Consider the following 13,883-nt stretch of genomic DNA (forward strand, 5'->3'; position numbering starts at 1 on the left):
ATGCCATCATTGACGGAGCTGCCCCTGGGGTAAGGTAAGTGGTGTATTAGTCTGTATTCCCCATGTGCCACTTGGGCACCACCCCCAGCGGGGATATCCTTAGCGTCCGCAAGGGAAGCTCGGTAAAAGGGCCAAGCACATGGCCTAGGGCCACCTCCTTGTTTATCTTCCTCGCTACCACCTGTTCCATCCCTTCTACCGATCTTAGATTGCTGGCGAAACTAAATGTGCGTGGAAACTGGCACGGGATCCTAAAACCCTCTGCGAAACCAGCCTCCAAATACTGTGCGCGCGCCCTGTCAGGGTAATCGCACAGCAGCCTCTTAAGCATGGGCATTCTAATTGGGGTGGGTCCCCTTTCCCACACTGCCTCCCTGGGCGGCTGTGGGCCCTCTGCTACCACCACCCCTGTTGCCCCGTTTCCCATTCTAAAGCCCTTAGCCCATAAGCAGTTGAGGCCGGGATGCCGGCCACCGCAAAAACCGCATTCATGCCTGAATTTGCAGGGAGAGCGAGCACACTTGCCGCTCCTGTTAAACTCCCAGCTACCAAGGACTTTGAACCCCCTGGGCGCCTGTGGGCGAAGCCATTGATGCCGCTGGGGTTTTAGAGATTAAATGGCCACTTTCGGGGCGCTCCCCAGTCAATGGCCTTGAGGGAGTCATGATTCTAAGCCACAGCTCCTAATGCTGCTTTTCCCAAGAAAGCCTGGGGTTATTAGATGCCCACACTCTGTACGCCTGGTCATAAGCCTCCCAGGCATTGTCTGCAAAGTCCATAAATGCCCTGTGAATGGTGTCAAAGTATTTGATGAGCCCTAGGCCCCTTTCAGGGAACTTCTGGGTGATCACCCCCATGTAAATGGTGAACCCAGACACCCAGTTGTTCCAGTTATGCTCAATGGGCTTCCTTTTGGTACGCTCCTTATCCTTTTCCTGCTCACCTTCGGTGCCAACAAGCTCAGGTTCCTTAAACAGCAGTTATCTATGTACTCTCCCTTCCAAATGCGCTCTTTTACGTGGGGCACTAAGTGGTCACCCAACGGGACCGGCCTGTCGCCTGAACTGTTGCCCGCACTTGTCGGGGCAGCCTGCACTGGGGTGGCATTTGCGCCTGTCTGCCCCACTTCCCCTTGCCAAACCTGGTTACAGGTGGCATGAGGAGATGCCCAATTGGTCTGTCCCAGGAACCACCCAAAGGGCCCTGTAAGCAGGCCCCACGGTAAGCCCCAAGGCCACACTCCCTGGGGGGATTCACCACCTCTGAGCCCTTGTCCAGCCGTGTCCTCAGTGGCACCTCCTGTTGTCGGTCCATCCTCTGCCCTGCTGCCAAGTGGACGAGCCTCCTGGACAGCTGATATAGCTGCCTCGAGTGCTGCCAAACGATCAGTAAAACCCGGCATCAGTTTGGCACGCTTTGCAGCCCCGGATAGCTTGCGGCTTCCTCCGCCCTTCCCTCTGGGATTCACTACCCTAGATGGGTCACCCCATCCGCCATCTCTCTTGTGCGCTGTGCGCTCTTTTTCTATTGCCTCTAAATGGGTGATAAGCGCCCTGATAGCTGGCAACCCGAGCTCCCGTTTGTCCTCTGACGCGGAGTCTGGTTGAGTTGGGGGCCTCTTGCGCCTCGGGACAGGCTCTTTTCTATTTCCCGCTGGTGCCTTCTTGGGTCCCATTGTCGCGGGGGTGGTGGTGGTGGAGGAGAGACTGAACCGATGTGTGGAAGGGGTGGGGGAAATGGAGTGGGTGCCCACCGATCCGCCCTTTCTTTCCTTTTCATTTCCCTGAATGTGGTTGGCGGGAGGGATTGGGATGAACTGTTAAACTAGGCGCTAAGGGGGTGCTGGGAGGGTTGAGAGGCCGGATTGATCGCCTGCCCCGCTCCCCAAGGCCATATCCCAGCCTGCCCCTGCTCTCCCTAAGCCCCCCAAACCTGGGCCAGGTCAACCCCAGCCTGATGCCTGGCAAGGGAGTGCTGCTGCTGCTGCCACTGTTGCTGCTGCTGCCGTGAGCTGGCCCCAATGTGGCAAGGGAGCACTGCTGTTGCTGCTGCTGCTACTGTGTGCTTGCCCTGACACAGAAAGGAAGTGCTGCTGATGCTGATGCTGTTGCTGCTGTTGCTGCCGCCGCCGCCGTGGGCTGGCCCAGCAGCCTGCAACCCAGGTGCTTCGAGCACGCCAGGTTAAGTAAGGGAGTGGGCGGGCTGTGGCCCGGACTCTCCGCTCTTCTCCCAGTGCCGGGCCCTGCTGAAAATGCGGGCCAGTGTGGCCTAAAATGGCGGCCGGGCCTGCCGCACCAGGCCCCACCACTCAAGGCGCTCCGAGCGTGTCTCCACCTTGGCGCTCCGAGGGCACCGGGCTAGAGGGAAAGAAAGCAGGTGGGCTGTAGCCTGAACTCTCCACTCTGACCCCCAGCTGGCAGCTCTCGGAGCCAGGCCACGTGCTTCGTGGCCCAGCCGGAGCTTCGTCCAGCACGCCTGCCCTCAACGAAAGAGGCGGACTGAATGCTGGCGCCGACTTGCTACCGGCTTCTTCACTTCCGGCCCTGCCCCCAGAAGAGGCCAGGGCCAATGGTGGCTGGTTCCCCAATCTCCGCGTGCTCCTCTCCAAGGGGAGGGGGCTGGGGCAAAGCAGCCGCGCTGCTGATACGGGCAGCGAGCAGCTTCCTTATATACATAGTAAATCAACTTTTTCCAGTGAAAGTTTATTCAAATATTAGTTGCATTTTTAATGGATTGCCCCCAAGAAACTTAAGAAACTTGTGGAATGGGATTTGTTTAGTTCTCCTGTTTGTGATTCAGTCAGCAGGGGAATATAAGTGATTTCGGCATGAACTTCCTCTTCTGATTACGGAGCTATTGTCATAATGTAGCTCAGGGGCTCCAAGCAGGGTTCCTTCAGATGTGGCTGAACTAAAACTCCCATCACTCCCAGCCACAATACGTTGTAACTGGGGATGATAGGAGCTGTACATAAGCAGCATCTTAAAGTAGATCTTAAAAGGAGTGGATGTGCATGTTCAAATAAAGGGATCCCAGAGTATCTACCCTTTCTGTCTTCCTTGGGACAAGTCTGGGTAGTACTGCTGCTTCTGTTTAAAACCATGAAGAACTGAGTCACAGAAGCACTTTTGGCTTGCACTTCTCTGCCCTCTAGTAGTGGTAAAGCAAAACTGCAGGCACTCTGGTAGAACAAGAAGATTAATCAGGAAGCATAATGCAATAGCAAAGAAATCACAGCTTGTCCTGCTGCAACCTCTAGCAGTTACCTGTATTCCATTCTATGAACCAGTCCCTTTGAAAGCCAAAATAAGGAAAAGACCCCTATTTGTCCATGGGTGTGCTATATCTAGATGTGTGTCCCTTTTCATTTAATTGCTGCATTCAGTGGCTTGATTTGTTTCATTGATCCTGTAAGATCTTAATTTATCAGAATTCCTTCCTTCCAATTGGAAACGAGCATTCAGAAGGTCTAGATTCTTTTACTTTATCTTTCACTTAAATTCTGCCACTTTGGAAACCCAAGAAGACATACAGACAAACTTGTAAAATCAAAATGTTCCGTTCTCATCCAATTTGTGCCAGTTTTTGGAGAACAGCAACAAAATGCAGCTTTCTGCTACAGGTGCCTTATTAGCTAACCTGATCAGGGTTTTTTTTTTTTTAATTCTTCACCTTCTCCCTTCTTGCTCCTCTTCTTTTCACCCCTCTATGTCTTGCTGTTTATCCTTATATCCTGTCTTGTTCGCAGCTCCTCAATTCTTGTCCCTTGTTTCCCCCCCAACATTTGATTAGTCATATTAATTCAGTATTCTTTGACCTATAAACCAATTGGACAATTGACCATCAGGCTATTATTTACATAGGAAGAACTGCACAAATCAATTGATACTGACACAGGTGAATGTGCATCTTCCATTCAGATACTTTTGACAAAATTCTACTTCAAAGGGTCTGTCACAAGAAAAGCAGGCAGGTACTCTTGTGGTCATGCCCCCATCCTGCCAATATACCATCATATCCTTTCTGCCCTCAATTTTTCCTTTGATGTAGAACCTTGCCCACATTGGAAAGCCACAAAGGTGTATCACTGAAAAGTGCCTCTCTGATAGTTGCATTTCTAACAGTTGGAAACTGTCTGAACAACAGTCTGAAAGGCACATTTCTAACTTTGTATGCCTGAAGGCTTGAAAGTTTGAATTTTCCTGAAACCTTGGTCAAGTTCGTCTGGTGGTGTCTGGTGGCGATGCAGAGGCGGGCCTTCTCTGTAGCTGCTCCTGGGCTATGGAATGCACTCCTGGCAGAAATTTGTAATTTGAGATCACTGCTGTCCTTCAAGAGAGCCCTTAAAACATATTTGGCCTGGCCTTCCAGAGTTTTAAATGATTAATTGTTTTAAACTGTTTTAAACTGTTGCCCTGATTTTCAGGGCTTTTAGCTGTTTCATTGGTTTTATTGTGTTTTAATAGTTTGATTTTAATTGTTAATTTGTTTTAATTGTTTTTATCATGTTGTGAACCGCCCTGAGCCATTTTGGAAGGGCGGTATATACATCAAATAAATAGATAGATAGATAGATAGATAGATAGATAGTATGGTCAAATTGGCTATAGAATATGCCATAGAAAATGCCCTTCCTAGGTTCTTACATAATGACTCATTGCAACAATATGCTGTGTTTATGTCATTTTTTTGTTTCAGTTTTAATTCATTTTTAAGATAATATCCCAGTGATTTCAATGGGCAAACTTTAAACAAAATTGTTTATAAACAAAGATTCTTATGTAAGATGTATATGCCTGAAGTGTATGAAAAGCTTCTGTAACATTTTTTTTTTAAAAAGCTCTGTAACTAAGCAAGTAAACTACCCAGCTTTGGATCTCACCCTTGGTCCTTCGCTGTCACCTCTGCAAGGGTCCCGGGCGGCTCCTATGAAGGCTGGCCTCAGAACTCTTTGAGAGAGAGATAGGAGAGGGAGTCATCTGCACAAGGCCTGTTAACTTCATAGGCTTACTGAGGTTGCTACCGCTCCTTCCCCTCCTCATGGATCCCAGGGCTCTTGACATCTTGAGCCCTCCCTGTGTACTGGCCCCTCATCATTGGCCAGCAGCTCCTTAAGTAAGACCCAACATCCTGGGCAACTCTTGCGAGATCTCAGCCAGCCTCAGAAGTTCATTCCGAGTTTGCGAGAGCCCTCTGTCTCCTCATGAAATGTTTGTTCACGAGAGCCTTCCATTTCCTCATGAGATCTTGGCCCTAGAAAGCAAGATCTTGACATCCTGCCCCACGGACCACCCTGGTGAACTGGCCAGGTCAGACGCACTCTCCTGAGGGTCTCCCTGCCCCGGCACCACTTCAGAGGAGTAGGGCTCCATGGACATTATTGCCACATTCGCTGCCCCTTTTGTGTTGTCACTCACAGTCCCCTCACACCTACTTCCTAGGTAACAAACCAAGCTAATAACAGAACTTATAATTAATAAATTTCTATTTAATTCATCTTTAAAGAATCTGTAAGTAACGTAGTCTGTACCCCCAAGCCAACAACTCTGCATTACCTCATCAGAAGACCTTTATATATATAGATCCTGAGATCTGGAGGCTTTAAATGGTGGCAGTGAAATAAGGTATGCCAAAAGGAATACAAATAAAATAAATCCAAATAGGTGCATTCTAGAAATCTGCCCTCATGACAGTTATACTTCTTTAAAATGTTCCTCTATGTTTTAATGCTGTGTTGTGAACTGTCCAGAGAACATTTTGTTATGGGGCAGTTAACAAATAAAGGTTGTGGTTGTGTGTACAACCACAGTTGCTGAGTCAAAGCAAAAATGTGTACAACTGAGTCACAGTTGTACTGTGCTGAGTACAACCACAGTTAAGTGCTGAGTCAAAGCAGAAATAATGTCGATTATTAAATAATCCCGCCTTGGGATTGTTTTAATGAAAGGTGGTATATAAATTTAACAATAAATAAAATTAAATAAATTTAACAATAAAAGTAGACACATTAGTGAATGGCCTGAGGTGGCTAGATTGAAGTATTAATTTGCTGGGCGGGGGACTAACAGAAAAAAAAAATATATAAATCACATGTACACGTCTGCACAAACGGTCTTTAGATGAGGAAGAATGGATATTTTAGGAACAACAGAATGGGAAATAGTTATTCTCTTGGAATATTGCTTTTTAAAAAAACACCATGAGCTCCTGGAAATGTTCATTCCAAGAGAGAACACAGAGCAGAGAAAACAGCCCAAGACCTAAATGATGTGGGATTTTCTGGGTTGTTAATCTCTTCATAAATAGCTTCAACACCTGTCATCTCTCCCTTCAGATCTTCATCTATATTTTCAGTGTTTCTTGAAAAATCTTCCATACAACTGTTTTTCTCAGAAACACTTGACATTGTTTGACACCGGTCTATCATGTGGCTGTTTATGGCAGTGGTGTTCTTGATTCAACAGACTATGAAGTTAGAAGAATTTCTAAGCAAGAGACATTAGAATCTTCAAGAATTTATTACCACCATAAGTTTGCTTATTCATACGTATTTGGAAACAGTGGCAGACATCCTGATTAAATTTAGTAGAGGATTCTCTATTGCAATGTAGCAGTCCTTTAGACTACTCCCTGAAGCTATTCTGACAATCAGTGGAAAGTGGGCTAAGGGTGCATAGCCCGCTCCCCACCAATCATCAGACTCACCGGGCTCACAGCCGACCTTGATTCCGTCAAAGTGGGTCACCTGCTACAGTACCCCTCCCCTTAAACCAGGTTTGCAGAGTGAGCACTCCGCAAACCCAGTTTTTTAAATCGTGAGTAGCCGTGGTGCTCAAAAGCAGCCTCCCAGCTTGGAGGTCTCTCCAGTATGCCCTGCGCGCTCGCACAGGGCATACTGGAGCTTCCGGGGGCTGCACAGCCCCTGAACTCCCCAGTCCTGGCTGGCTCCGTGACGGAGCCAGAAGTCACGTTGGCGGCTGCGGCTGCCCAGAGCAGACTACTGCTTGTGTGCTGGGTGAGTGAGCTAAGCCCCCCCCCCCGCAACCCACCTAGAGGCTTTTCACACAAATTGTATGATGAGCCTCCCTGAGTAGTACTATTTGATGAGGTAAGGCTCATGATCAGTAAGACCTGCCTTAAGACAGTATGCGGGGAGAGCAGGCTTAGCCTGCTCTCCCCGCAGATGATCCTCAGACAGCCCTGGGCTGCTGGATCGGCTGCCCACATGACTGCCAGCTCCATCACGGAGCTGGCAGGGAAAGCAGGGATCATGGGCTGTGTGGCCCCTGGAAGTTCCAAGATGTTCCGTGCGAGCATGCGGGGCATCCTGGAGAGACACCTGAGCCCAAGCGGCCGCTTGCAGCCTCCCAGTTGGGGGTCTACTCATGTGTTGCCGTGGCGCAGAGCTGCACTGCGGCAATACACAATCAAAACCCTGAGGTTAATGGAGCGCTCGCTCCATTAACCTCGGCTAAGGGGAGGGGAAATTAAGAGGGTTTGCTGCCGGGAGCTGCATGGCTCCCATGGCAGCACATGATCCCCCAAAAGAGGGCTAGGCTCTCTTAGCCCCCTTTTGGTGGATCATGAGAATCTCCTCAATAAGTTAGTCTGGATGTCAGCCAGTGGATTGCATTGCTATTGGACAATAATTTGTATAATTTGCTCTTAAACTGTTTTTCAAGAGCTCAGGCTTTCCCGGAAAAGATCTTGTGAAACTGCGAATTTATTTGAAAATCTTTGGTTCAATGCTCATTTTTTAGCACCCTAACTGGGCAAGAAGGCACCTTTTAAAGGGCTGGTTGTTTTATATTTAGCAAGAGGAAAGTAATCATTCATATTTATTTCAGCACCCCAGTTTTTCCAGTGGTTTTTTGCTGGTGTTTCTCTTGTCTCTCTTGCTTTGTTTTTTTAAAGGAAAAGAAGAAGAAAAAGATTCAGCAAATTGTTTTCTTTCTTTCTGTTATGTAAACTGCTTTGAGAACCTTTTTCATTGAAAAGTTATATATGTATATTAATTATGATAATGATAATTATTAATAAATGATGATGATGATGATGATGATGATGATGATGATGATGATGATAGGGGTGTGCCGAACTGGTGTGTGAGCAAACTGGTCCACAGAAAACCAAACTTTGATCGTGGCCTGGCCTGGCCCTGGCGAAAGATGTACAAACCACGATAGAACCGGACCAAACTGGGTGCTTCCACAAACTATTTTGCTGGTTTCTAGCGTCTGTAATCAGATTCTGATTGCTTAGATTTTGTTAGCCTTCAGTGTTTGCACATTTTCCGCTGTAATCTAATCTAGTAATAAGATTACAGGCCTGCAGCAATAAGTCTAAACCTCCTCTTTCTCCCATAAGAATATTACTCTGTGTTAGGACAGTTAAGGCTTTACACCAACTTTGGCAAACCAGACACAATCCAGGTCAAGCTGCCAACCTCATTTGATAGGACTACTATGCTCTTAACAGCTGCATGACACCTGCTTAACTTCTGGTTGCCATACAAGAGCAGGAGCTCTGCTGCTAGAAAAGAAACTGGTAACCTTAAATCTAGATGTAGCATCTTTCCTAGACTGGTTTGAGCAATTTCATACCAGCCCACACAGTTAGAAAGGGCACACATCACACGCATGCTTGTTATGACTTCTTCTATGGATGTTCTGATGTCCTCTTGATCTGTTGCATGGGGCAGTAATATATATGCTCCAATGGTCACTCTGTACATGTTCAAATAATAACTGGAACACATGTAGAATCACCATTCAGATAAATAACCCTCCCGCCACAATAAAGGGATATGCTGGGAGGGCATTGGGACCCCTGGGAACATATCACGACAGGTGTGCTCTCAACACATCCCCTTTCTAATCCCATGGATTGGTACGATATCATCTGAACTAGCTTTCTGTGAACAGGCTTGTCAACCTTCCTGGCTGCTGCTGATACAATTTCTAAAATATACTCTTAAAAGAGTATTTGCAAAGTCTCCTTTGAGTCTGCTTTGAATTAACATGTTCAGAAAATGATGATGATACCCAGCAACTATAGTGCTTTTGAATCTTCAAAGTGCTTCACATATATGAATTTCAGCAAATGCTTCCAATCACCCTATAAGCTATGTCAGTAATATGAATTAAGGATATGTGAAGAGAAAAAACAGGTTTGACATCAAACCTGTTCGTTCTGATGATCCATTATCAACCTGAAACCCAGGTGTCTCAGAGGTTTTTCTGAAGGGATGTTTTCCCTTATTTTCTGAGGTGTGAATTCTCATTCAATGATAGCAGATGAGATTTTTTTCAATTAAAGAACTCTCATGACCCCACTTTCACTTTTTCACTCATTTACTATGAATATCAATCTAGCACATTGCACCTTATGAAGAAAAACCTCAGAAATTCACCAAAATCCAGCCCTCTGCCCAATCACTCTGAAATTGGGGACGGGTGGTAGCCTCCACCCATTAGAGACTATCTACCAGCCCACCCCACTCTTTTGGGGCAGATCCACTTTCTGCCCCCAATCTGCCCCAAAGACACCAAAACTTCAAAACTTCCCAAAAAATCAGCCCTCTGCCCAATCCCCCTGAAATTGGGGTGGTAGCCTTCACCCATTAGGCACTACCACCCCACCCCACCCTTTTGGGGCAGATAAACTTTCTGCCCCCAAACTGCCCCAAAGACACCAAAACTTCAAAAATTCCCTAAAAATCAGCCCTTTGCTCAATCCCCCTGAAATTGGTGTGGTAGCCTGCACCCATTAGGCACTACCAGCCCACCCCACTCTTTTTGCCCAGATCCCATGCTGTGCCACCGAACTGCCCCAAAGTCACTAAAACTTCAAAAATCAGCCCTTTGCCCAATCCCCCTGAAATTGGGGTGGTAGCTTCCACCCATTGGGCACTACCACCCCACCCCAAAATTTTGCCCCTGGGCCCCTTTACCCCCCCGAATCGATTCAGATTCGGATTCGGATTAAATCCGAATCCGAACGAATCAAGGGTGATTCGGGTGGCCCATATTCGGGCACAAAACAGAACAGGGGTGATTCGGTTCGGGTCCTGAACCGAATCACCAAAAATCCGAATTGCACACCCCTATTCACTTTGTATGAGGGTTTCCCCCTTACTTCATAGACACATTTTAATTACTCTGTTTTCTGGTTGTTTTGTGACATGATTGCCACGTATTGGCATCTTATACTACCATTTGTAACTTGGAAAGTCTGGACTTTACTATGTTTTTATCTCAACTTTCTATCAAAAAATGAAAAAACTTTATTTTAAAAAACTCAAAGTCTTACTGGACTATCTCTCACAATACACTACACAGCCAATACAACCTCCACCTTCTCATCTGTTGCCCACATTTGCTGAGGCATCCAACATGGGTGGCTCATTCGAAACATTCATGCCAATGGCGCCTCAGTCTTTTTCATCTGTATTTATGCACATATTGCATGCGGACTTTACTACAATTCATACATTTTTAAAGAGACCTGAAACACAGTCGTTCTTCTCCTATTATTAGTCATAGCTACAGCCTTCGTAGGATACATCATACCCTGAGGTCAAATATCCTTTTGGGGTGCAACTGTCATCACAAACGTCCTATCAGCAATCCCGTACATCAGAATTAACTTAGTAGAGTGACTTTGAGGGGGATTTTCAGTTGACAGGGCAACTCTAACCCAGTTCTTTGCCTTCCACTTTATTACCCATTTGCTATTCTCGCTGTAGCCACCCTACATCTTCTTTTCCTTCATGAAACCAAATCAAACAACCCAACTGGCCTTAACTCAAACCCTGATAAAGTCCCATTCCACCCCCCTTTTTCCTTCAAAGACTTACTGGGAGCCACTATTATCCTTATAATCCTGCTTACTTTAGCCTTATTTTCCCCAAACCTGTTAAGTGACCCAGAAAACTTTACCTCAGCAAACCTACTTATTACACCCCCACACATTAAGCCTGAATGACATTTCCTATTTGCTTACGCCATCCTTCGATCTCTCCCTAACAAACTTGGCGGAGTCTTGGCACTTCTATTCTCAATTTTAATCTTAATATTAACTCCTCTTCTCCACACAGCAAAACAACGAAGTAATATCTTTCATCTGCTCTCACAATTCCTCTTCTGAGCCCTTGCTGCTAATATTATTGTATTAACATGAATTGGTGGACAACCAGTAGAACCCCCATTTGTCACTAATGGACAATTGGCATCAGCCCTCTACTTCCTCATATTCTTAATTTTAATGCCCACCCTTGCCAAGATAGAAAACCTATTTGTTAAACTCTCTTAACAATCCAAAATCCAAAAATAACCTACACCTTCTAAAAACATCAAAAGAGAGACACAAGTCTCATCACTAGTACTCAAAACTAACATTTAAAAAAAGAGTTTATAATGCTTATATTAGTATAATAGAAACGGAAGAAGTTACATCTCTGATATAATATAGAATTACAAACATGCTCTTATCCAACACGTATATGATTAAAAACATGCTCTTAACCATCAGCAGAGAAAACAAGAAAGATACAATGATAGTGATTAAAAGTAAATAAATGTGTAAATATCAATAAAAGATATGAACCTCTACCATAAAGCCCCCCATGAACTAATTAATCATATAGCAATTTGGTAATTAAGCACACAGATGGTATTATTAAAAAAGGTTTGGTCAGCAAGGAAGAAAAACCAGATAATGCCATAACAAAAATATTATAACCACAGAGCCATATATCCACCATTGTTCTGCAATCAAGATCCCCATCCCATCCCCGTGTATACGTACAAAATGTTTTAATTGATGAGCCTCCACCCTCATATAATAAAGGATCAAAAAAAAAAAATCTTTAAAATATCATGAAGGGGGAGACTAAGTGCTGCCGGAATTAGTTTTTACAACTACACCTGGAGGAATAGGTGATCAGGTTTCAAAGCAGCAAGTCCATGCCAAGTTGGATTACTCAAAACCACTATAAGAAGACCTTCTAAAATAGTTTTGGGTTAAAGCCCCCAATGATCAGTTTGCCCCCCCCCCAGTTAATTTTGCTCAGTTTCTTCCACTTATTTGTAATGCCTGCATCTCAACAGTAAAATTATTAGTAATAAAGAACAAATGCACAAAAGCATATATCCACAACTTCTGCATTTCAAAATTCTCATCCCATGCGCGTGCACACACACACACACACACACACACACACACACACACACACACACACGACATTGTAGTATAATATTAGTAACAGACACCAGGGGTACCATTAGGGGAAGAGAAAGAAAGAAAAATAAGGAAGGAAGAAAAGAAGGGGATTATTTAAAAATAGTGTTTAGAAAGAAGTACAAAGCATACATATATTTATAACTAACATTTTAATAAACTACCTTCTGTGCACGGCCCACTTGGGCCATTTTTTGCTCAATATAATTACCCATTTTCCCCGACAACCCACCATACCTATCTCCATCTCAATATTACTCCCTTGGACAGTTGACTTCAACCCTCTACTTCCTCATGTTCTTAATTTTAATACCCATCCAAACTCCCTGCCTTTATAGCTTAAACTTAAAGCACTGGTCTTGTAAACTGAAGATTGTAACTTACACTTACTAAAGACAGCAAAAGAAATACTAGTCCACAAAACTAGCATTTTAATAAACTACCCTCTGTGCTTGGCCCACTTGGGCAGTTTTTTGCCCAGTATAATTACTCATTCCCCCCCACAATGCAGGTAGCTGTGTGGCCCCCTCCTCCACTCCTCCCATGAACTTCAAACACATATTACATGCTATGTATGTTGTGCATTCATTCGTTATAGAGGCATGCATATATTGTTATACATTATCCTGTTAATCTGACTAGAAATGTATGCCTATATCATCATACCCAATACATACTATATTAAGGGATGTGCCAACAGGTTCAACCCTGAACCTGTTCGAGGTTGAACCAGTTCGGATTGACAGTTTGGGGTTGAACCGAACCCCCGATTCGGTCCAACCTTGGACCAAACACCCCCAGACAGTACGAGGGATTAGCAAACCTTTAAAGTTTTAATTTTTTAAAAGCTTTGCAGCCCTCCATGTGGTTCCTGGAGGCAGTGGGGAGGGGTCCATGGGGGACCTCCCTCCCCCCACCAGCCTTCTATATGCCCCCCCCGAGCTGATTCGGCTGGCTCTGCGCCCATTCGGACAGTCTTTGGCTGGTTTTCGGCCTTCTCCTGGTGGGGTGGTGGCCATAATGGGGGCTTTTGTGCATAGCCCTAATATGATTACATTCATGTTGATGATGCAAGTCCTGTGCTGAGACATTGCCTCAAGCCATAAGGGATTCATTGCTGAAGTGAGACTGAAACCACAGACTTCTGGGTTCTTTTTAGCTACTGCTTTACCATGGCTCTCAAAATCAAGTGTTTGAAAGATGAATCAAATGTGTGCTTTTAAAATTATGTATTTATTAAAATATTTAAGTTGTCACATTGTGAGGGCTTAGGGCTAGTCAAGTTGCTTAACAATACTCTAGGGCCTGGATAGTTCTAGTTCACAAAACTTCATAGCAGCTTATTTTAGAAATTGCCTGGGAAATTATTTAGCTTCCTTCTAAACAGACACCAAGATCATTCACACAATAATCTGGGGTGCTTTTGTGGTAGAGGGCAGAACTCCTATACTATTTACCACAGATTAGAAATAATTGTTTACTTAAATAATTAGAAATAATTACTTTAAAGGGTTGCTTTAAAGATCAGAAGGTAAAACATGTTCACATGTGAGTGATTTGAACATTTGAAAGCATTTATAATTAGTAATATACTGGCACAGTAGTGCTAGTACAGTTAAGATGAGGAGTTGTTTCAACATTCT

At 44.9% G+C, this 13,883-nt stretch overlaps 1 pseudogene; it reads left to right on the forward strand.

The window, feature by feature from the left end:
- LOC128350569 (cytochrome b-like) lies at window positions 1-11,313 on the forward strand (annotated as a pseudogene).
- The last annotated feature ends 2,570 nt before the right edge of the window (window positions 11,314-13,883 follow it).

Source organism: Hemicordylus capensis, chromosome 3 (genome assembly GCF_027244095.1).
Source record: "Hemicordylus capensis ecotype Gifberg chromosome 3, rHemCap1.1.pri, whole genome shotgun sequence".
NCBI classification, from domain to species: domain Eukaryota; kingdom Metazoa; phylum Chordata; class Lepidosauria; order Squamata; family Cordylidae; genus Hemicordylus; species Hemicordylus capensis.